The sequence below is a fragment of the Petaurus breviceps genome, unplaced genomic scaffold (genome assembly GCF_028583685.1).
Source record: "Petaurus breviceps papuanus isolate PSGF00001 unplaced genomic scaffold, PetGlider_PUasm1.0 38, whole genome shotgun sequence".
Classification (NCBI taxonomy): domain Eukaryota; kingdom Metazoa; phylum Chordata; class Mammalia; order Diprotodontia; family Petauridae; genus Petaurus; species Petaurus breviceps.
The window spans coordinates 23,651,555-23,672,594 of record NW_027186304.1 but is presented as its reverse complement, the minus strand read 5'-3'; the positions used below and the strand labels follow the sequence as shown (position 1 = coordinate 23,672,594).

General features: G+C 36.6%; 1 protein-coding gene across 2 annotated transcripts in view; it reads left to right on the top strand.

The window, feature by feature from the left end:
- TWSG1 (twisted gastrulation BMP signaling modulator 1) overlaps nucleotides 1–21,040 on the top strand; it is a 152,076-nt gene that overhangs the window by 11,065 nt on the left and 119,971 nt on the right. The window lies entirely within an intron of this gene.

The following is a 21,040-nucleotide window of genomic DNA, read 5'->3' as shown; positions in this document are numbered from 1 at the left end:
CTGTGCCCTCAAGGAGTTCTCATTTTAATGGGAAAGACCACTTGCAAAGTACCAGCTCTATACAAGGTAAATTGGAGGTAGTCTCAGAGGGAAAGCATTAGAATTGAGGAGTTTGGGGAAGTTATTTCTTACAGAAGGTAGAATTTGAGCTGAGACTCCAAGGCTGTGAGGAGACAAAGATGTAGAGGGAGAGGGACAGGCAGTGAGAAGGCATGGAGTCTGGGAGGTAGAATGTGAAGTGTGACTAACGGCCAGGATGCCAGTGTCCCTAGATTATGGAGTATGTGAATACAATAAAGTGTTAGAAGATTGGAAAGGCAGGAAGGGGCCAGCTGGTGATGAGCTTTAAATGCCACACAGAACATTTTGTATTTTATCCTGGAGGGAATCCATGGTTGTTTATTGAGTGGGTTCAAGTCCTGCCCCTGGTTCTGTGGTTCATATTGGTTCTGTGGCCTGAGGTAAGTTATGGAATCTTTCAGAGCCCATTGAGCACTTCCCTTAAAACTAAGTTTGGAGCTGTAAAGCTTTTCTCAGATCCAGTCAAAAACCAAACAACACATTTCATTAAGAGGTGTGGAAAGTGAAGGGAGTACTCACATCAATGAGAAATAATTAATTTAATTACTGAAGCATTTTCTTTTTGTAACTAAATTTCTGTTGGGGGGAGCGGATGTCACCCTTCTTGCTTACAGTAAAGTGGAAGGGAAGAGAAGCAGAAGCATCATCTTTGTGGCCTGGCAGCCAAGCAGTCTTCAGCAGTGTTTTTTGCCAATAATGTCTAAAACTCCCATCTTTGTCTTTACTAATGTGACACTGAAGATATTATAAATTAGCTATCAGTTTCTTATTTCCCCTTTGTTCTTGATACCTTTCACTTTAGGAGATAATCATTAAATTATAAATCATTAAGTTAATTACCATAACATATAATTCCACTCCCACTGAAATGTCAAAGCACAGCACATCCATTAAGAGGGTGTACAAACCATCCACTTTAATGTTAGATCATTGAGACATGTTCAGGCAGCTCTCAAATTGGCTGTTTCTCTTAAACTTATGTTAGCATTAATCTTGTTCTATCGAGCACCCTTTGATTAGAATTTAAAACCGGACACAGATATATGACAGTAAAATGAACTGTGACTACTTTAAAGTATCAAATTTTATAATAAAGTTAATCAGTTTTCATTAATTTTGTGTTATTTAGAATACTGAATGAGGTAACTTAAGCTAATTTTTGAGGGAGGATTAGGGAGTAAAGCGAAAGAAACTTGGAACCCTCCTGGTAAAAAGTGTCACATACAGCCTCACAAATTCAAACTAGTATAATGTACAGAGATCCTGTCTATGGTCAATTTGTACATATTTTAAAAATTTGAATGACCACTCAAGAATGCAAATCTCAGTGTTAAAAGAACTCAGTAATTAGTTAACCATCCTGGTTCCCATTAACTATGTCTTTTCTAAAATGATATGCCCAGAATTGAACAGAGTATTTAAGAAGATGTACTACAGCCAACGTAGAGTCCAAGGCAAAATAAGGGCAACCTCACCCCCCAGTTATGTGCAAGATGCCCCTTTTCATACAGCTGAAATGTGCATTGGTTTTCTTGGCTGCTGTTCACACTGTTGACTCTCATGGTGTAATAAGACAGATAGGTAAGGAGCACATTTATTAAGTGCTTATTGTGTGCTAGTTACTTTCCTAAGCACTAAGAATACAAATCAAAGCAAAAATCGTTTTGTCTTCAAGCAGCTTACATTGCCTTTCATTTAAAAAAAAAGTTATTTTAAAAATGATGAACTATATAGTGAATTTCCATAGATGGGATTATTTATGACATAGCTTATCCTTTATTTATTTAGGTTATACATGTGTAGTTATGCAAAATATCTTCATAGTAGTCATATTGTGAAAGACTAACTATATTTCCATCCATCCTATCCCTTCCACCCACTTATTCTACTTTCTCCTTTGATCCTGTCCCTTTTCAAAAGTGTTTGTTTCTGACTATCCCCTCTCCCAATCTGCCTTCTCTTTTATCATCCCCCCTTCTTATCCCTTTTCCCCCTATTTTCCTGTAGGGTAAAATACCCAGTTGAGTGTGTATGTTATTCCCTCCTTAAGCCAAATCCAATGAGAATAAGATTAACTCATTCCCTTTCACCTCCCTGCTCTTCCCCTCCATTGTAACAACTTTCTCTTGCCTCTTTTATGTGAGATAATTTACCCTATTCTATCTCTCCCTTTCTTCTTCTCCCAATATATTCCTCTCTCACCCCTTAATTTTATTTTTTAGATATCATCCCTTCATATTTAACTTACCCTATGTCCTCTCTCTATATATACATATACATACACACATACATATATATGTATATATACATGAACACATATATATTCCCTTCAACTACCCTAATACTGAGAAGAATCTCATGAGTTACAAATATCATCTTTCCATGTAAGAATGTAAACAGTTCAACTTTAATGAGTTCCTTATAATTTTTCTATCCTGTTTACTTTTTCATGCTTCTCTTGAGGCTTGTATTTAAAAGTCAAGTTTTCTAGTCAACTCTGGTCATCTCATCAAGAATGCTTGAAAGCACTCCATTTCATTCAATGTCCATTTTTCCCCCCTGAAGTATTATACTCGGTTTTGCTGGGTAGATGATTCTTGGTTTTGCTCCTAGCTCCTCTGACCTCCAGAATATCATGTTCCAAGCCCTTCGATCCCTTAATGTAGAAGCTGCTAGATCTTGTGTTATCCTGACTGTGTTTCCACAATTCTTGAATTGTTTCTTTCTGACTGCTTGTAATACTTTCCCCTTGACCTGGGAGCCCTGGAATTTGACTATAATATTCCTAGAAGTTTTCTTTTAAGGATCTTTTTCAAGAGGTGATCAGTGGATTCTTTCCATTTCTATTTTACCCTCTTGTTCTAGAATATCAGGGCAGTTTTCCTTGATAGTTTTTTGAAAGATGATGTCTAGGCTCTATTTTTGATTATTCAGGTAGTCCAATAATTTTTAAATTATCTCTTCTGGATCTGTTTTCCAGTGAGATATTTCACATTGACTTATAATTTTTCATTCCTTTGGTTCTGTATTATAATATGTTGATTTCTCACAAAGTCATTAGCTTCCATTTGCTCCATTCTAATTTTGAAGGAATTATTTTCTTCAGTGAACTGCCGTGGGCTGCTCAGTGTCTGGCACTAAGCATGATCAGAGATGTGAATAACAAATGAGAACCATGAACTCCATTTAATGATTCTTTGAACAAGGTTTTTAAAGATCAAGCAGACAAAGATTCAAATGCTCTTATCAAATTCATTGATAAGTCTGTCATATCCTGGAGAATTCTTATCATTACCTTAATCTGCCATATTCTGGAAGTAGCTCAGAATTGGATAAGGCCATGTTATCTATGTGCCAAAAAGTCTTAGGAAAGATCAGTTAACTCATATCTTATGCATTCACATAACAAAGGATGCTCTGGAGAGCATACTTCAAGGCAGGAAGCCAAAGCCACAGTCATCAAGGACAGTTGCATAGGAACTGACCCCCAAGAATCAAATATTTTGGCTCACTACAAATTCCCCCCCTTTTTTAGAGAGAAGTTTAAAGGCATGTAAATCAGTGCCTAAAGCTCTAATATTATGCTTCATAATTCATATAATGCAAGGTCCAAATATACAACAGACTAATATAATGATTAATATAGGGAGTAAATGCTTAGTAAGAGCTACTATATTTTGAAATGGAGAGATTTTTTTCAATGTATCAATAATCGTTTTTGCATCTCCTTCTGGGTCAATCCTAAGAATCTCACTGTGCTCAATATCCTGAGTGATCTGATGGAAAACTCTTATTTCCATGGTGTTCTTAGAATCGTGCCATGCTCCCAATAAGCGAGTGGGCTCTGATCCTGTCCCATGTGGTGTTGGGATAAGTGGAATTATATAAGCTAGGGGGTGACACAAATATATGTATATCTATAATCACATCTAAGTAACAATTGCATTTTTAATGCTTTTAACTCATACCTAACCATAATACTAATTATTGTAATAAATTGATCTTTTACAAAAGCTCCTTATCTATATCATGTTGTGTCTTAAAGGCTACAGAAACGTTTTTTGATAATTCATTAGCCTGTTGTGCAGTTTGGATTGCAAACACAGCAGTTGGAACCATTAACAATATTAGGATAGTGAATTTACTAACAAGAAATCTGACAAACCTTCCCCCCCCCCTTTTTGAAGACATCAGATATTTAATGTAACTTATATGCCCTTGATGTTTGATATCAAGCATAAGTGAAATTAGTTGAAAAAAGCAAAATAAAGATTGTTCAACAAGATCTCTACTAGATATACATAAAGCAAAAGTAAAATCGATGCAATTAATAATCCATACATAAATAGGTGTATCCATAATTACATTGTTAGAAGGAGTCTGGTCTTGAGTTTTCAAAACCAAGGTAACATTCTTTGCCAATTCATTCAAAAATTAAGCAGTTTGTATCCCACTTAGCAGAGAAATAGAAGACACAGTTGCTGACATTAAGAGAGAGGCAATTAGTCCTGTGATTTAAAAAATCCAAAATCAGTTCTTGTTAGAAAATCAAATATTTCTTGAAGTGAAGGCTTCTCTGAAGTCTGTCATTGTGTAATGTTCTATTAGAAGGCTGTATCCTCCTGTGAAAAGGTCGGATGCCAAGTCATTTCTTCTGGGGTTGTCCTTGTGAGGGATCCTCTGATCCTCTTCTCTGTTTCTACATCTGGGAGGTGATTCATGGAACACGTCTGGACAGCATCTAAAAATATAAGCAAAACTTCACCTCTGCATAATTAAGGGGCAGGTCTTTTCCATTACTTTATTTGGGAATATGTACTTTTTCAAATTGCTATTTTGCTGGTATATACCCATTTTTAATGATGCTTAAAAAATGTAGGGTATATAAGGCAGTAGCTAATTGCCCTATATTGGTCCAAATCCAAATCCCTTTTTTATTTTTGTAAATAGGTATCACAAAAAGATTGAAATGATCTGCCAGTGTAAGCAGGGGGCATTATGGGTTTTTATTCCTTTAGGGGTATCTAAGAATGAAGAGCAATTGAAATGGAATGAGAAAACAATGCTACTCCTTACTGAAGTATAGCTACAGGTGTAATCATATGAAATTGAAGGACAATAATTTTGCTCCATTCCTATAATGCAGCCTTATTAAGTTAAATGAATGGGAGGTTTCACAGTTACAAAGAAACAAAAAATGATTTAAAATTTTTTTGAATGGAACTATAGTCATTCACTGTTGCCTTTTCATTTCCGAGGGATGTTTCAGGGAGAGGACTCTCCATTATTTAAATATATGATTATATTGGGGTGGCCAGGTAGCACAGCAAGTAAGAACACAGGCTCCAGTGTCAGGATGACCTGGAGATCGAATCCCGGGCTCAGATACTTAGCACCCACCCAGAAACACCTGGCCATGTAACCTTGAGCAAGTTACTTAACCCCGATTGCTTAAAAATAAATAAATAAATAAAGATTAAAATAAATATATGATTACATAATATATCAGGGAAAAATATCATCCTAAAAAATTAATTCTTGAAGAAATGGCAACAATAAAAATTAAATTAGAGGCTTCTAGTAATACACTGAAAGTTTTCTTTCCCATTTCTTATTCACCTTAAATAGGTATGTAAGTCATAATTATGATAAATCATTAACTTTCAACCTGAAAAGAACTATAATGCTGACATATGACTCAAAAAAATTAAAGTTTTAGATTCAAGAAATCTAAGCTTTTCTTGTTCAAATTGCTTAGACCACAAATTTAAACTGTGCTTGATATTATTTATCTCACTCTGAATATTAGTATGCACAAATTCTTATGAATGTAAGTATTTGGCAGTTGATATTCTCAATTCTTATTTAGCTTTAAACAGCAAAGATTATCCAGCCTTCAAAGTTACCAAAACAAAAGTGTATGAGAAAAAAGTGTTCATTTGTCACATAGATATATTGTAAGTTTCTGAAGGTGGGATAAGAAATGACATCCATTTTCCAAAGACTATCAGGTTTTAAACTTATAGGATTAATAGAAGTAGAAGAGGGGGAAGGTATATGAGGAAGGCATTTTGTGCATGATTTAACTATTTGCCTGGCCTGTTCTTGTGAAATTGCTTAATTAACATCCTTGCATTTTGAATGTAGAGATAAAGGAAGAAGTGTTGGGTAAGTTTTGTATTGTTAATTTATCAGCCACATCACCTCCCCACCAAATGGGCCTAGGCAGAGATGCATGAGTGCAAATACAAGAAATCCCAAAAGGACCTTCTTTCACCTCTAACCACTTGTTGCAACTGAAAAAACAATTGATAGAACTTTTGATTATTGAAATCTGTCTCAATGTTCCTTACAGTATAAAAACAGTATGTAAAAATGTTAAGGGATTGAGGCTGTTCTTTTAAGACATATAATAGTAAACATTTCATTCTTTTGGGTAGATGAAAAGGAAGTGGAAATAACTCTTTTAGCTCTCTGTTTATTTGAGGCCTTAGTAAAAGCCTTATCTGCCTTTTTTTTTTTAAGAGTAGTGAAGGATGTTATTTACCAGGAAGGGTCTTCTTAGGTTAGCATTTCAATTTGTGCTTTAACATAAGGTTGCTGAGTTTTTAAGGGAGAGTCTGAGCTGGTAACTGCAGGTTGTCTTTTGTTAAGGTTTATGAGAATTGGGGGTTAGTTTTTCCCCTTATAGTAGTGATTTTTGAAAGTCATTTAAAGTCTCCAAGTTATCTCTTTGAATTACTATTTTTTGAGGCTCAATAATGTTTTCTCTCATATATCCTAAGTAATTGTATGGAGGTTGCAACTGAATTTTTCGAGGGCTAAGACTAACCCATATTGAGGTAAACTAACCTGAGTGGCTTGAAGTATTTGTTGCAAAACAACTTTTGAAGGATGTGCACATAAGGTATGATTAATATATAATGGAGAAGATATACAGATGGATATTTATCTCTTATAGTTTTAATGCCTATGCAACAAATTTCTGGCACATTGTTGCACTGTTTTTATCCCTTGTGGGAGTACTTTCCATTGAAAGCGTTCATGGGGAGCTCTTAAATTAATTGATGGAAGCAAAATACTGACAGTTCATCTTCATGTAATAGGATAGTTGTAAAACAATCTTTTAAATAGATTATCCATAAAGGCCATTCTTTTGAAATCATAGCGGTAGCAGGGAGGCCTGGTTGAGGGGCTTCCCATAGTCTATCTTTCCATCTGAAAAAAGGTTTGATTGAAGGAGACAAACAAATAGTAATATAAAATTACAACATTTATTCATTATTCCCTTAAGGCTAGCTTTACTACTTGTACATGGAATGAAGGACTAGAGTCCTGACTGACGAAAAAAAAGGATGGGAGGGCTTAAGTACATTCTAAGACCATCCCAATTAAGGGTGGCTGAGTTACACAAATTTATGATCCCCATAATGGTTTAATCATTGTATGAGAAAGGAATTTTCTTAATTGGATAAATGGTAAATACAGTAAAACAAGAAAGATGACAAAGTGTAGATTGAAATTATGATCCAGAATATCTGTGTTTTCTTTACCATTAACAATCTATAACATGGTATAAGACCAGAAAATCTTAAGATAAGAAAAAGTCCCATTACTCAAGTTAGTGCCTAGAGTTAAGGGTCTCATCCTTAAGGGCCATAAAGTAGGCTTTGTAAACATAAGGAGAGTTGTGTTTTCAGAGACAAAGCTGCATCTCTTTGGAAATTATGATCTCTGGATGCCTGTTTTAAATCCTACTCCCAGCCTTATCTGGGCTCTGGAGTGGCTGACATAGAGAGAGAGCTTTATTTATTTATTTATTTATTTATTTGGTAAAATGAGGCAGAGCAGCCTGTTTGAGTAATTCAGATTTTAACCAAAATAAGATCTTAAGTGATTATCAGAGTTCAGTGAACATTCTCTATTTTCCTGACTTATTACTTAACAAAAGTAATTTAGGTATCACAAAGTGTTTTAGCCAAAGGAGAGAAGAAAAAATATATATTAATTGAATCTCAAACAATTAAAAACTGATCACCATATTTTTAAAATCTATTAGTTCCAAAATTCCTTTAGTCAATGGAAATATCTTAAGGTGAGTTTTAAGTGGATTGTATAATTTTTTGCACATTTTTAAATTTTTGGTAAAAAATATTAAATTTTCCAATAAGCTAACATAAAAAGAGCTCATAGGGGCAGCCAGGTAGCACAGCAAGTAAGAGCACTGGCTCCAGTGTTGGGATGACCTGGGGATTGAATCCCAGGCTCAGACACTTAGCACCCACCCAGAAACACCTGGCCGTGTAGCCTTCAGCAAGCTACTTAACCCCAATTGCTTAGGGGTGGCCAGGTTGCTCAGTGAGTAAGAGCACTGGCTGCATTGTCAGGATGACCTGAGAATCAAATCCAGGCTCAGATACTCAGCACCACACCCATAAATAACTGGCTGTGTAACCTTGGCAAGTTACTTAACCCTGATTGCTTAAAATAAATAAATAAATAAAAAGAGCTCATATCTTTTACCAATTACTTAGTCTGATCATAGGAATCAGGTTTAAGAAGAAAAAAGTAGGAATATGTGAAAATGATCTTAAATACTTTTTATCCTGAACAGCAATTTTTACCAATCACAGCTTAGAGCTAATTACTTTTAATTTTATTCTCATTTAGCAGTAATAAACAATAAATATCTACTAGGGCTTTTAATACATAAAGGATATCATTTAACATTTTTCTTTCTCAGATTTAAACTTATCCTGGTGTAATAGCCAATTGTTAAAAATCCTTACTAATCTTTTGCAACTTTTTAGCAAGTTAGGTTCATTATTTAAGAATTGCATAACTAAAACAAGTTCTTATCCTAGTCTGAGGATTTTCCCTATAGAGATAGTTTTCAGGGGTCTTGACATTATTAAAGAATAAGAAGAATTGATATAGATCAGGAGCCGAAAGTGGTGCTCTTGCTTTGCTAAATCTCGTACATGCTGGAGGAATGTAATAAAGTTTTCACCCAGTTTCCTCTTTTCCACATACAGTAATCAATTAACAATTCTAGGTTTTAGCATTGAGACACTAAAATGATCAATTTTACAAGTTCCAAAAGAGACAGCCAAATTATTTTAGCTGTAGCAAAAAACATTAAGCTTCAAATGAAGTCAGTTGTATTTCTAGATCATATAAAATTATTGATAAAGAGGATAGATAGTCTTATCCAGTACAGACAACTATTGGTTTCTTTTTCAGTAGCAGGGGCTCAGAACTTTTATCAGCCAGGTCCTCACTCCTTTTGTGACTACAGGTAAAGTTGTAAATACCTGGTTTTCCATATTGAACATATAAATATTTTAAGACAGAGTTTAGCAGAACTGATAAAGTAACATAACTGTTTCTTCACAAATTTTTTCCTTTTATAATATTAGTTGAATTTTCAAATCCTCACATGCAAAAATTATTGATAGTTGCAAAGTCTGAATGATGAATTCAAGTTGCCTAATAAATGTGGGGTGGCATATATGCCCCCAGAGCTGTTGTTAGTGGAGCCTTTGCTGTAACTTGTTATGCATCTTTCCTTTATTGAATTATTAATTAGTTTCCTTTATTAAATTATTATTAAACACCATAATTATCTTCCAGTACTCTCTCTTTAGTGATGAGAGACTTTTAAAAAATGTATTCTACACCGGCTCCAGTGTCGGGATGACCTGGGGATCGAATCCGGGCTCAGATACTCAGCACCACACCCAGAAGTAACTGGCTGCGTAAACTGGCAAGTTACTTAACCCCAATTGCTTTAAAAAAATGTGTTCCAGCTAATTTAACCTGTACTGTGAACTTCAGTGATTCCTAAAATAAAATTTTCTTAGAAAGCAAAAGGCTTTTAATGTCCAGGTACAGTATGTAGAAGCTGGGCAAAGTCCAGTGGCTCCAATCCCTGTCCTGTACTAGAGTTAAAAGCTCTTACCCATAAAGTTTTTCAGTTCTTTCTATGTTCCAAATTTGCCTTAGTGCCTAATGAAATTAACCTTCGGTCGCATCCTGATACACAAAACTTTTCTCTTTTAGATGAGGCAGGAAAATGGTTAATTGCTGGTTAGTCTGCCTCTTTGATCTGAGGAAAAAAATTCCTTTTTTGCTTTTTATTATTTTTATTAATATTGTTTTTTAACACTTAAAAGTTCTGTTCACATATTTCATGCAAATAATTTGTTTTTTCTAATTTTTATCCTGATATTTTTTGTACATTTTTTGACTTGCTATAAATACTGTATAATGACAGCTGAATTACACCTAATTGTGCCACCTTTGGCACTGCATTTCTAATGTAAAACATATCTTTAATATATTCCATAGAAAAAAGGCAGAAATGGGGAAATGCTGGGTTCCTTCCTCTACCAGTTTCTCAGTCATTTGTTTTCCCTCTGTTTCCCATTCTATTGTACCAACCTTTGGAAACCCAGGGCAAACAATGTTCCAAACACACTAAATAAAATTCTTCTTAACTGTTCCTTCATAATAACAAACCCTCTCTCTTTGACTACTTTTTTTTTTAAGCAATCGAGGTTAAGTAACTTGCTCAAAGTTACACGGCCAGTTATTTCTGGGTGTGGTGCTGAGTATTGAGCCCAGATTTGATCCAGGTCATCCCGACACTGGAGCTGGTGCTCTTACTCACTGAGCCACCTGGCTGCCCCTAAGCAATTGGGGTTAAGTAACTTGCTCAAGGTTACATGGCCAGGTGTTTCTGGGTGGGTGCTAAGTGTCTGAGCCCAGGATTCGATCTCCAGGTCATCCTGACACTAGAGCCAGTGCTCTTACTCGCTGTGCTACCTGGCCGCCCCAAGTTTTTTTTTTTTTTAAAGCAATCGAGGTTAAGTAACTTGCTCAGGGTTACATGGCCAGTTATTTCTGAGTGTGGTGCTGAGTATCTGAGCCCAGATTTGATCCAGGTCATCCCGACACTGGAGCCGGTGCTCTTACTTGCTGAGCCACCTGGCTGCCCCTGACTACTTTTTTTAATACTTGAAAATATTGTTTCTCATCTTTGAAGCCCATGCATTTGACCCATGGTGATAGAAAACTTGAAAATTTCTGTATCAACCTGGTGGAATAGAATGACTAAGAATTGATAGAAAAAAGTTCCCTTACACCTGTGACTTGTGATTTTTTGGAGCTCCTTCTGCTTGTAAGGGCCATCTCCGCTATGGAACTTCTTTTTAGGTTCCTGTGTGCCCCGCGTGGCTCCATTTGTCATGGGCTGCTCAGTCTCCGGCACTAAGCATGATCAGAGATGTGAATAAGAAATGACCAGACCATGTGGATAGTTCAAGGAAAAACCATTAACTCTATTTAATGATTCTTTGAACAAGGTTTTTAAAGATCAAGCAGACAAATATTCAAGTGCTCTTATTAATAGCATAGTCTGTCATATCCTGGAGAATTCTTATCATTAACTTAATCAGCCATATCCTGGAAGTAGCTCAGAATTGGATAAGGCCATGTTATCTATGTGCCAAAAAGTCTTAGGAAAGGTCAGTTAACTCCTATCTTATGCAGTCACATAACAAAGGATGCTTTTGAGAGCATACTTCAAGGCAGGAACCCAAAGCCGCAATCATCAAGGACATCTGCATAGGAACTCACCCCCAAGAATCAAATATTTTGGCTTACTACAGTGAACTTTTGGACCTCCTTTTCCATTTGACCAATTCTGCTTTTTAAGGTATTCTTTTCCTCATTGGCTCTTTGGATCTTTTTTGCCATTTGAGTTAGTCTTATTTTTTAAGGTGTTATTTTCTTCAGTATTTTGTTGGGTCTCCTTTAGCAAGCTCTTGACTCATTTTTCATTATTCCCTTGCATCACTCTTATTTCTCTTCCCAATTTTTCCTCTATGTCTCTTACTTGATTTTCAAAATCCTTTTTGAGCTCCTCCATTACCTGCAACCAATTCATATTTTGCTTGGAGGCTTTTGATGCAGGAGTTTGGACTTTGTTGCCTTCTTCTGGTTGTATGCTTTGATCTTCTTTGTCACCAAAGAAGAATTCAGTAGTCTGATTTTTTTCCTCTATTTGCTCATTTTCCCACCTGGTTACTTGACTTTTGAGCTCTTTGCCAAGGTAGGACTCTGCTTCCAGAGTGGAAAGTGCTTTGTCTGAAGTTTATGGGGTTTTGTCCAGCTATTGTCAGAGCTTGGGCACCTGTAAATTTTTAGTTCTTCTAAGGTGATATGATCAAAGGAGAGGTATTTACTCCTCTCCTGACCTGTGTTCTGGTCTTTGAGTGACCACAAGCATTCTTTTCTCTCATTGAACTGTTAGAAGGACTCTCTCTCCACAGGCACCACAAGATCTGCCATGCCAGCATTCTTCCTCACTATAGGACTACCACCCAAGACCAGATCCAAGCAGGGTAAAACAAGAGAATCTTGCTTCATCGCCAGAAAAGAATACCTGAAATCATCCTCTGCTTGATTCCCCCACCATCTGTGGGCCAGGAACTCCAAAGCAACTGCTGTTGCTGCCACTGCTGTAGCTTCTGCCACCTTCACTGCCTCAGGGCTGGACCATACTCTTCTCTCACCCAGGTCCAACAGAGTTTTGGCATTTGAGGTTTGAGAAGTCTGGAAACCACCATAGTTGCCAGTGATTTAGTCCCCTGCTCTGGCCTGGTCTATGCTGGCACAGCCCAAGAGGGACTGCACTCCGCTCCCAGCCCAGTGCAGTAGACCCTTCCTGTTGGCCTACCAGACTGTCTTTAGCTGGAGATGTGTTTCACTCTCATTTTTTGGGTTCTGTAGCTCTGGCATTTGTTTGGAGTAATTTTTTTCAGGTATTTGGAGGTGTTTGGCGGGGAAGAACTCAAGCAAGTTCCTGCTTATACTCTGCCATCTTGGCTCGCTCCCCAGAGCTTATCATTTAGAATATGGCTTTCAGGGGGCAGCTAGGTGGCGCAATGAATAGAGCACCAGCCCTGGAGTCAGGAGGACCTGAGTTCAAATCCGCCCTCAGACATGTAACAAAAAAAAAAAAAAAAGAATATGGCTTTCTTGGGAGCCTCTTGTTTTTTTATTTAATTTTTTATCCTCTTAACAAGAGCCTGTTTTATCTTCCAATTCCTTCTCCCTTTGTTAGGAGCTTTCATTATAATGGAGAAAGCTAATATGTAAAAAGGGGTGTGGAAAAGGGAGAAGAGTGGAGAGAGAGAGGTCTATGAGACTGCAGGAAATGGAAGTACTGTAGAAGCCTGGTTCCTAGAAAGATAAAGCAAAAAGTTCAACTACCCATGGTTGGGTGTGAAGGCCATGTTATTTTCAGAAAATGTCAACAGGCTTTACTAGACTGCGACAAGGCTCTATGACACAAAAGAAGTTAACTCCTGCTCTGGAGTCATGGAAATTCTTCTTAACTCTGTCTTCCACTTGGAATTTCCTTCCCTACTTTCTGTATTTCCATTTACTGATTATTCCCTCACCCCCTGTCTCCTACTGTTCCTGCTTCTTACCTTACCCCTGAGATGACAGAGCTAATTAGAATGGCCATAAGATTTGATTGTATGTCCAGTTTATTGATCAGTTCTTTCTCATTCATTATAACAATTCAGAGATAGAAAATTTCCCTTGAGGATTACTTTGACTGCATTACATATTTTTAGTGTATGTTGTCTCATCATATTTTTTGATGAAATTATCTATTGTTTCTATGATTTGTTCTCTAAGCCATTAATTCTTTTAGGGTTAAATTATTTAGTCTCTAATCTTTCCAAATTCTCTTTATTTAATGTAATGTTTTTAAAATTACATTGTAGTCAGTGAAGGATGTGTTTGGTATTTCTACTTTGTGAGGTTTTTGTGCTCTAAAATATGGTCAGTTTTTGTAAAGAGGCTTTATATTGGTGAGGGGTATGTATCTTCCTTTATTTTTCCTTTCAATAATCACCCAGAGATCTATTAGAACTAACTTTACCAAGACTATTCAAGCCCTTAACTTCATTGGTTAGAACTTCATAGATTTAGAGCTGTACCTGATTGTAGAGATTATCTAATAACTAATAATACTAGCTTCCATTAAGGTTTACAAAGTGTTTTATAAATATTACCTCATTTGATACTCAAAATAAACCTGGGAGGTAGATATTATCATGCCCATTTTACATATTAGGAAATTGAGGCAGATAGAGGTTAAGTGACTTGACCAGGATATCTGAGGCTGAATTTGAACTTAAATACTCCTGATTCCAGGTTCAGCACTCTATCTACTACTCCACTTAGCTGCCTTTGTTCATTCTCCTCATTTTATTAATAAAGATACTGATACCCAGAAAAGTTAAGTGTCTGCTAAATGTACATAATAAGTAGCCACACTGGGATTTGAACCCAAGGCTTCCGAGTCTATAAATGCAATGCTATTTCTCCTACAAAATGGTGAAGGGAAATTATAAACCCATATAGCCACTCTTCCCTTTGCCATCACCACCAGGGTTAGAATCATGGAATTTCAAATTTGTAAAGGACCTGAAAGAAGCTTCCTAGTTTAATCTTTACCTAAGCATGAATTTGCTCTTTTATATAATTGGGAAATGGCAGTCCAGCCTTTGTTTGAAGACTTCCAATAATCCACTATGTCTCATGGCCTATTTCACTTAAGGATAACTGTAATTGTTAGCAAGGTTTTCCTGACATCTGGCCTAAATTTACTTCTTTACAACTTGTATACCATATACCTAATTTCTGCCTTTTGGGGCCAAGCAAAACAAATCTAAACCCTTTCCTATATGACAGCCTTTCATATACTTAGCACCTGTCTATTTTTTCCATTTTTCATACCACTTTCCCTGCTACTGTCCCCCCTCACCAAGTTTTCTCTTCTCCGGGTTCTCCCCAGTTCATTCCGCCAGTACAACTTACTTTTGATCCCTCAGTCCTAACCCTAAGTTTGAGGACACTGTTCTCAAAATTGTCTCTACTCCTGCATTATCCCTCAACCATACTTCCACCCCCAAGTTACTGAGAGAAAACGCATAAAATTGTGTGTCTGGATTTCCTTCAAAATATAAATAAATCTAACTCTTTTTATAGATACCTACATTCAGCACCTATATCAGACTTTTCCTTTTCCTTCAGGTTCTAAATAAGAATGAAAAGAAGTACACATGAGAATGAGGTTTCTCCCCCCCCCCCCCCGTTTTGCCTTTCATGTCGTGAGTCAAACTCCTGTGAAAACCCCATTGTAGAACAGTAGGTTTGTGGAACACAGCATTCTTCCACAGTGGGCCAGGGAAAGAAAGAAACTTGTTCAAAAGCAAAAGGTAGTGACAGTATCTACTTGCCCATTGGACATTTCAAATTGAATGTCTATGAAGCATCTCATTTTTCTCTTTCTTTCATTTCTTCAGGATATAAGCCTAGGAATGATATCACTCAGTTAAAAGAGAAAATTCACAATTTTATGTTTTTGGGGACATAGGTGCAAGTTGTTTTCAGAATGGCTAAACCAATTTACAGGTTCTGTATTCTTGAAACCTCTCCAACAATTGCATTTTTACTTTTTGCCAATCTGATGCCAATCAGCATTTTGTTCATTTTTATTTTTTCCACTTTAGTTATTTTAGTATTTTTTCATAGACTATTGTCCCTTGGATTTTTACTTGATGAATTACTTAGACCAGGTCCAGTAGTGCACATCTGTAACCCCTGCTCCTGGGGAAGCTGAAATTGAACTTTGTAATTATGATTTGCAATGACCTAAACTAATACAGTGTTCAAACTAAATCTAGCTCTATTGTATGGTGACCAACGTGTACTAATCAGCATTAGAATCCTGCCTTCTGTGGCCTCTGTACTTTGCAACTTTCAGGGTGGCAGAGTGATAGAAAGCATTGTAATGGATTCCCCTCCACAAGCTCCTACAAACAGGTCTAGAAAATGCACCAGACCCAAACCTAATAGGGAAATCCAAATAAGGTCACAGGGAGTCATTTATCCAACCCAGGTCACCATGGGGAAACAAGGAGGTCTGTAGACACTGGGAACGGGGAATATGGTATGCAAAGCACTTTAGAGCCCAGGGAGAGGCTGTGCACCAGTGCAAGAGGAAATCTCAGCCCCGTGCAAGGTTCCATCAGACCTGTACTGGACTACCATGACAGGGACAGGTGCCAATTGGCACATTTGTTGCTCACTGCCATGTTCTGGGTCACAGGTCCAGGGAAGAGTAAGAAGAGGATCTGTGCATAGGGATGGCATTCTGGGGTAAAGAGGCTGAGAAAGGAAGAAGTTCAGAAGCTAGCAACAGCAGTAGCGGTAAAGCTTAGACTGCAGACAAATAATAGGATATGGAAAACAGATAAAAAAGATAAGAAGACTCAGTTTCAAAAGGAAAAATTGCCCATTTAATGCTGTGGCCATTTTATCTATTGGAAAATGGCCTAGCACAGAGTCAATGTAAATAGTAACTATTTCTCTTTTGACCAGCAACCCTGTGGGTCTTCTTTCCCCCCCCCGCCCCTTTACTCACTTCTTAAAGAGGCCTATTCACTAAATGGGGGCTGCCTCACTCAAAATGAGAACCTGAAAAGACCTTAGCTTAAAAAGTGCCAAGGTCCCCTACTGCATCCCGGGCCATCTCCAGTTATCCTGATCAATTGTCACAGGACCCAGATGGTTCTAAGAGGATAAAGTGAGGCTGGTGACTTTGCACATACCTCCTGCACTCAAACTTGCAATTGTGTAAGTTATGTCATCATCTCCCTGGTGTCATGGTCTTTGAGAACAAAGGATCAAACCTCAACCACACATTGGAAAATGACAGTCATTCTTCAATATTTGAATCTGTTCATTATATGTCTTAAATATCAGAACTTTATTAGAGAAACTTACTGCAATGATTCCCTACTCCCCCCCCCCAGTTAATTGGGGGATAGGGAGGAGGAGATAATTAGCAGTAGGGATTAGATTTTTGTTATCATTATCATTGATATTTAAGCCCCCTTCATCAATGCAAAGTCTTAGAGTTTTGTAGGATACTGAGAAGTTAAATGACATTACACAGTATATATCAAGAGTTGAGTCTTCAAATCAGTCTTCCTGGTTCTAAGGCTTGCTCTCTAGCGACTGTATAGTTGAGCTGTCTCTCAACTAAAATACAAACATATAAATTAGAAAGTGCACATTTTTGTATCTTTAAGTTAAAATATGAAAATTTGTTTTTGATGGCAGAAAGTTATATTTTTGTTAATACTTAAAACAGAAGATTTTAAAATATTTTTTTTTTAAGCAATCGGGGTTAAGTAACTTTCTCAAGGTTACATGGCCAGTTATTTCTGGGTGTGGTGCTAAGTATCTGAGCCCAGATTTGATCCCCAGGTCATCCCGACACTGGAGCCCATGCTCTTACTCGCTGAGCCACCTGGCCTCCCCTTAAAATATTCTTTTTAACTCTGTGGAGTTTTCATAGAATAAAACAGTAAGGTTAAATATGCTTGTATGCTGTGGCCTACTTAATAAAATAGGTTTGATGAAATATTTTGGCAACAGCATGTCTATGAATACTTAAAAGTTGTATAACTCAGGAGATTTAAGGAAGATGGTGAGGGATTAATTTAAAACATTAGATCATAAGAGAATTACTTCTATCAAAATGTGGAAGATTAGCATTTTGCTTTTCAAATATAAAACGTGTATATCTCTTTATATGAAATATATATCCCTTTTAAAATGATGAAAGCTCAATAGAATTTTAGCCTTATGTTTTGTCTTACTTCTGAACTATTAGTTTTCTTCTTTTAATTAAAAAAAATAAACATTTATATTCTTTTCTGCTTACTTTTCTCGCTTCCAGAAAAGAGAAATAAAACCTTTGGAACTAATATGAATAATCAGGCAAAACAAAATCTTACATTACCCATGTGTAAAAATATATCTTATTGTACATCTTGAGTTGATAATTTTTCTGTTGAGTAGTGTGTAGCATGCTTCATCATGATTATTCTGGAATTGTGGTTGGTCGTGGCATTGAACACAGATGTTCGTCTTTACAATATAGCTATGCTGATTCACTATTGGAGGAACTGTGAATTTGATTCTTGGAAAGCAATTTAGAACCATGCACCAAAAGTTACTAAATTGTGCATGTATCTTTGACCCAGTGACACCACTGCTAGAACTATGCCCCCAAAAGATAAAAGAGGAAAAGGTTATATATGTGTATAAACATTTATAGCAATTCTCACCTTTGGAAACAAGTAGTTGAAAACTAAGGAGGTACTCTTCTTTAAGGAAATGGCTGAACAAATTATGGTATGTGAATGTAATCAAATACTCTTGTGGCATAAGAAATAATGAGGGGGACAGTTTCAAGAAAAACCTATATATACATATATGAATTGATACAAGATGATGTGAGTAAAACTAAGAGAACAAATTATAATGTAATAGCATTATAAAAATGAACAATTTTGAGAGATAGGAACAATGACTAACAGAATGATCAACCATGATTCCAGGGGATCTGTGGTGAAGGTACTTTTCTTCCTGACATAAAGTGATAAGACTGATAAATATGCGGAATGGTACATGTTTTAACACAGTCAATATGAGAATTTGTTTTGCTTGATTATACATTTTATGATTTTCTGTCTGTTGAGAACTGGAAAGGAGAGAAGATAAGTGCTTATTAATTTTTTTAAAAGTTGTTTTAATGTTATATAAATTGTTATTTTGGTTCACTTCATATTGCATCAGTCCATATAAGTCTTCCCAGATTTCTCTGAAATGGTTTCTTTTGTCATATCTAATGTACACATTATTTTTTACACTTATACTGTAACTTGTTCAACCATTTCCCCAATTGATGGTCATCCCCTTATTCTCCAGTTCTTTGTTACTACAAAAAGAGCTTCTGTAAATATTTTTGGACGTAAGGGTTCTTTTCTTTTTTCATTTATCTTTTGGTTATAGGTCTAGTCGTAGTATTGCTTTGTCAGAGGGGAATATGCTACCCAGCCCTTCTATTGTGCGCTTTGCAATATCTGCTCCATAGGTAATAAACTTGCTTTTCTCTTAAATTTTTTTTCTTTTCCCACTCCTACTATCTTCTTAAACTCAGTGCATATCTCATCTCACTTGTTTGACTAAATTCCTTGAAAAGGCTATATACAATCAATGCCTCCGCTTCTTTCCCCTTGACTTCTTAATCGGTCTCGTTTCTGACCCCATCATTCAAATGAAATTATTCTCTCTGAAGTTACTGTTGATCTTTGAATTGTGAAATTCACATGACCTTTTCTCAATCTTTATCCTTCTTGACCTCTCTGCAACTTTTGATTCTGTCATTCACCCACCCTGTTCTGCTTGATGTTTGCTTCTCTCTAGGTTTTTGTGATACTACTCTCTTGTGGTTCTGCTTTTCTGACCACTCCCCAGTCTTCCCTGAATCTTCATCCAGTTTATGCCTGCTCACCATTGCTGTCCCCCTAAAACTCTGTTCTGAACCCTTTTCTCTTTATTTTCTATACTATTTCATTTGGTAATGTCATCAGCTCCCTTGGATTCAGTTATCTGTATAATGATTCTCAGATTTATATGTTCATCCCTAATTTCTCTCAACCTCCAGCCTTGCATTTCTAGCTGCCTATTTGAACATAATGAACTCAGTGTCCAATAGACATCTTAAACTCAGAATGTTCAAACTAAACTCTTTGTCTTCCCTCTCAAGCTTTCCACTCTTCTGAGCTTATATATATATATTTATATATATATATATAATTTGCCTTTTGGAGGGCATTTGGGGTTAAGTAACTTGCCCAAGGTTACATGGCTAGTTTTTTTGTGTTAAGTGTCTGAAGCCAAATCTGAATTCAGGTCCTCCTGACTCTGGGGCTGGCGCTTTGCTCACTGTGCCACCTAGCCGCCCTGAACTTCTCTATTAATGTTTGAAAGAGGAAATAGAGTGTTACTTAATTTCTTCCCAGTTATCTGGGCTCCCAACCTAGATACCCTCTTGAACTTTTTACTCCCATGCTCCATATCCAATCTTGCCAAGTCTTGTCAGTTCTTAAATTCTAAGGTGTCTCCTCTGGTATTTCCACTACCTTGCTGCACACAGACCTCCTCACCTCATGCCTAGACTATTGCAGTACCCTTCTAATTGATCTCCTTGCACCAATTCTCTCCCCTATTCCACTACGTCCTGTACTCAGTTGTCAAATTGATCTTCTTAAAGTTTAGGTCTGACCATATCACCTCCTCCTGTCTGTCCCATTCAATAAACTCTAGTAGCTCCTTTTCACTTCCAGGATCAGATCATCTCTTTGATATTTAAAGTATCACCTGACTGCATTTTCACTGGTTGTTCCCTATACTGAGAATTCTGTCTCACCTCACCCTCCACTTCTTGGTCTCCCTGGCTTCCTTCAAGTTCCACCCCAAATCCTGTTTTCTACAAAAAAACAAAAACAAAAACAAAACAACTTTCCCTGTCTTTCTTTGTGCTAGTGCCTTCTCTCTATTAATTATCACTAATTTATCATGACTAGATATCTTGTTTGTATATAGTTCTTTGCACATAGTCTCACCCATTAGTCTGTGAGCTCCTTGGGAACAGAGAATATGTTTTGACTTTCTTCATATTTATAGTGCTTTGCACAGTGCTTGGTACATAGTATCCACATGGTGCTTAATAAATGCTTGTTGACTTACTGTTTAGTAAGTTTTGGGCATAGTTCCAAAATACTTTCCAGAATGAATGGACTATTTCACAGCTCCACCAAGGATGTGCTTGTTTTCCTATAACTCCTCCAATATAAGTCATTTTCCTTTTTGCTAGTTTTACTTATCTGATGGGTATAAGGTAGAACTTTAAACAAATTCCTGGTTTTTGGAAATTGAAGACTCTGTTTTGGTTTTATGCTATCATTATTATTTTGGATTGGGTAAGATAATGAAATCCTGTTTTTCATAGTAGAAA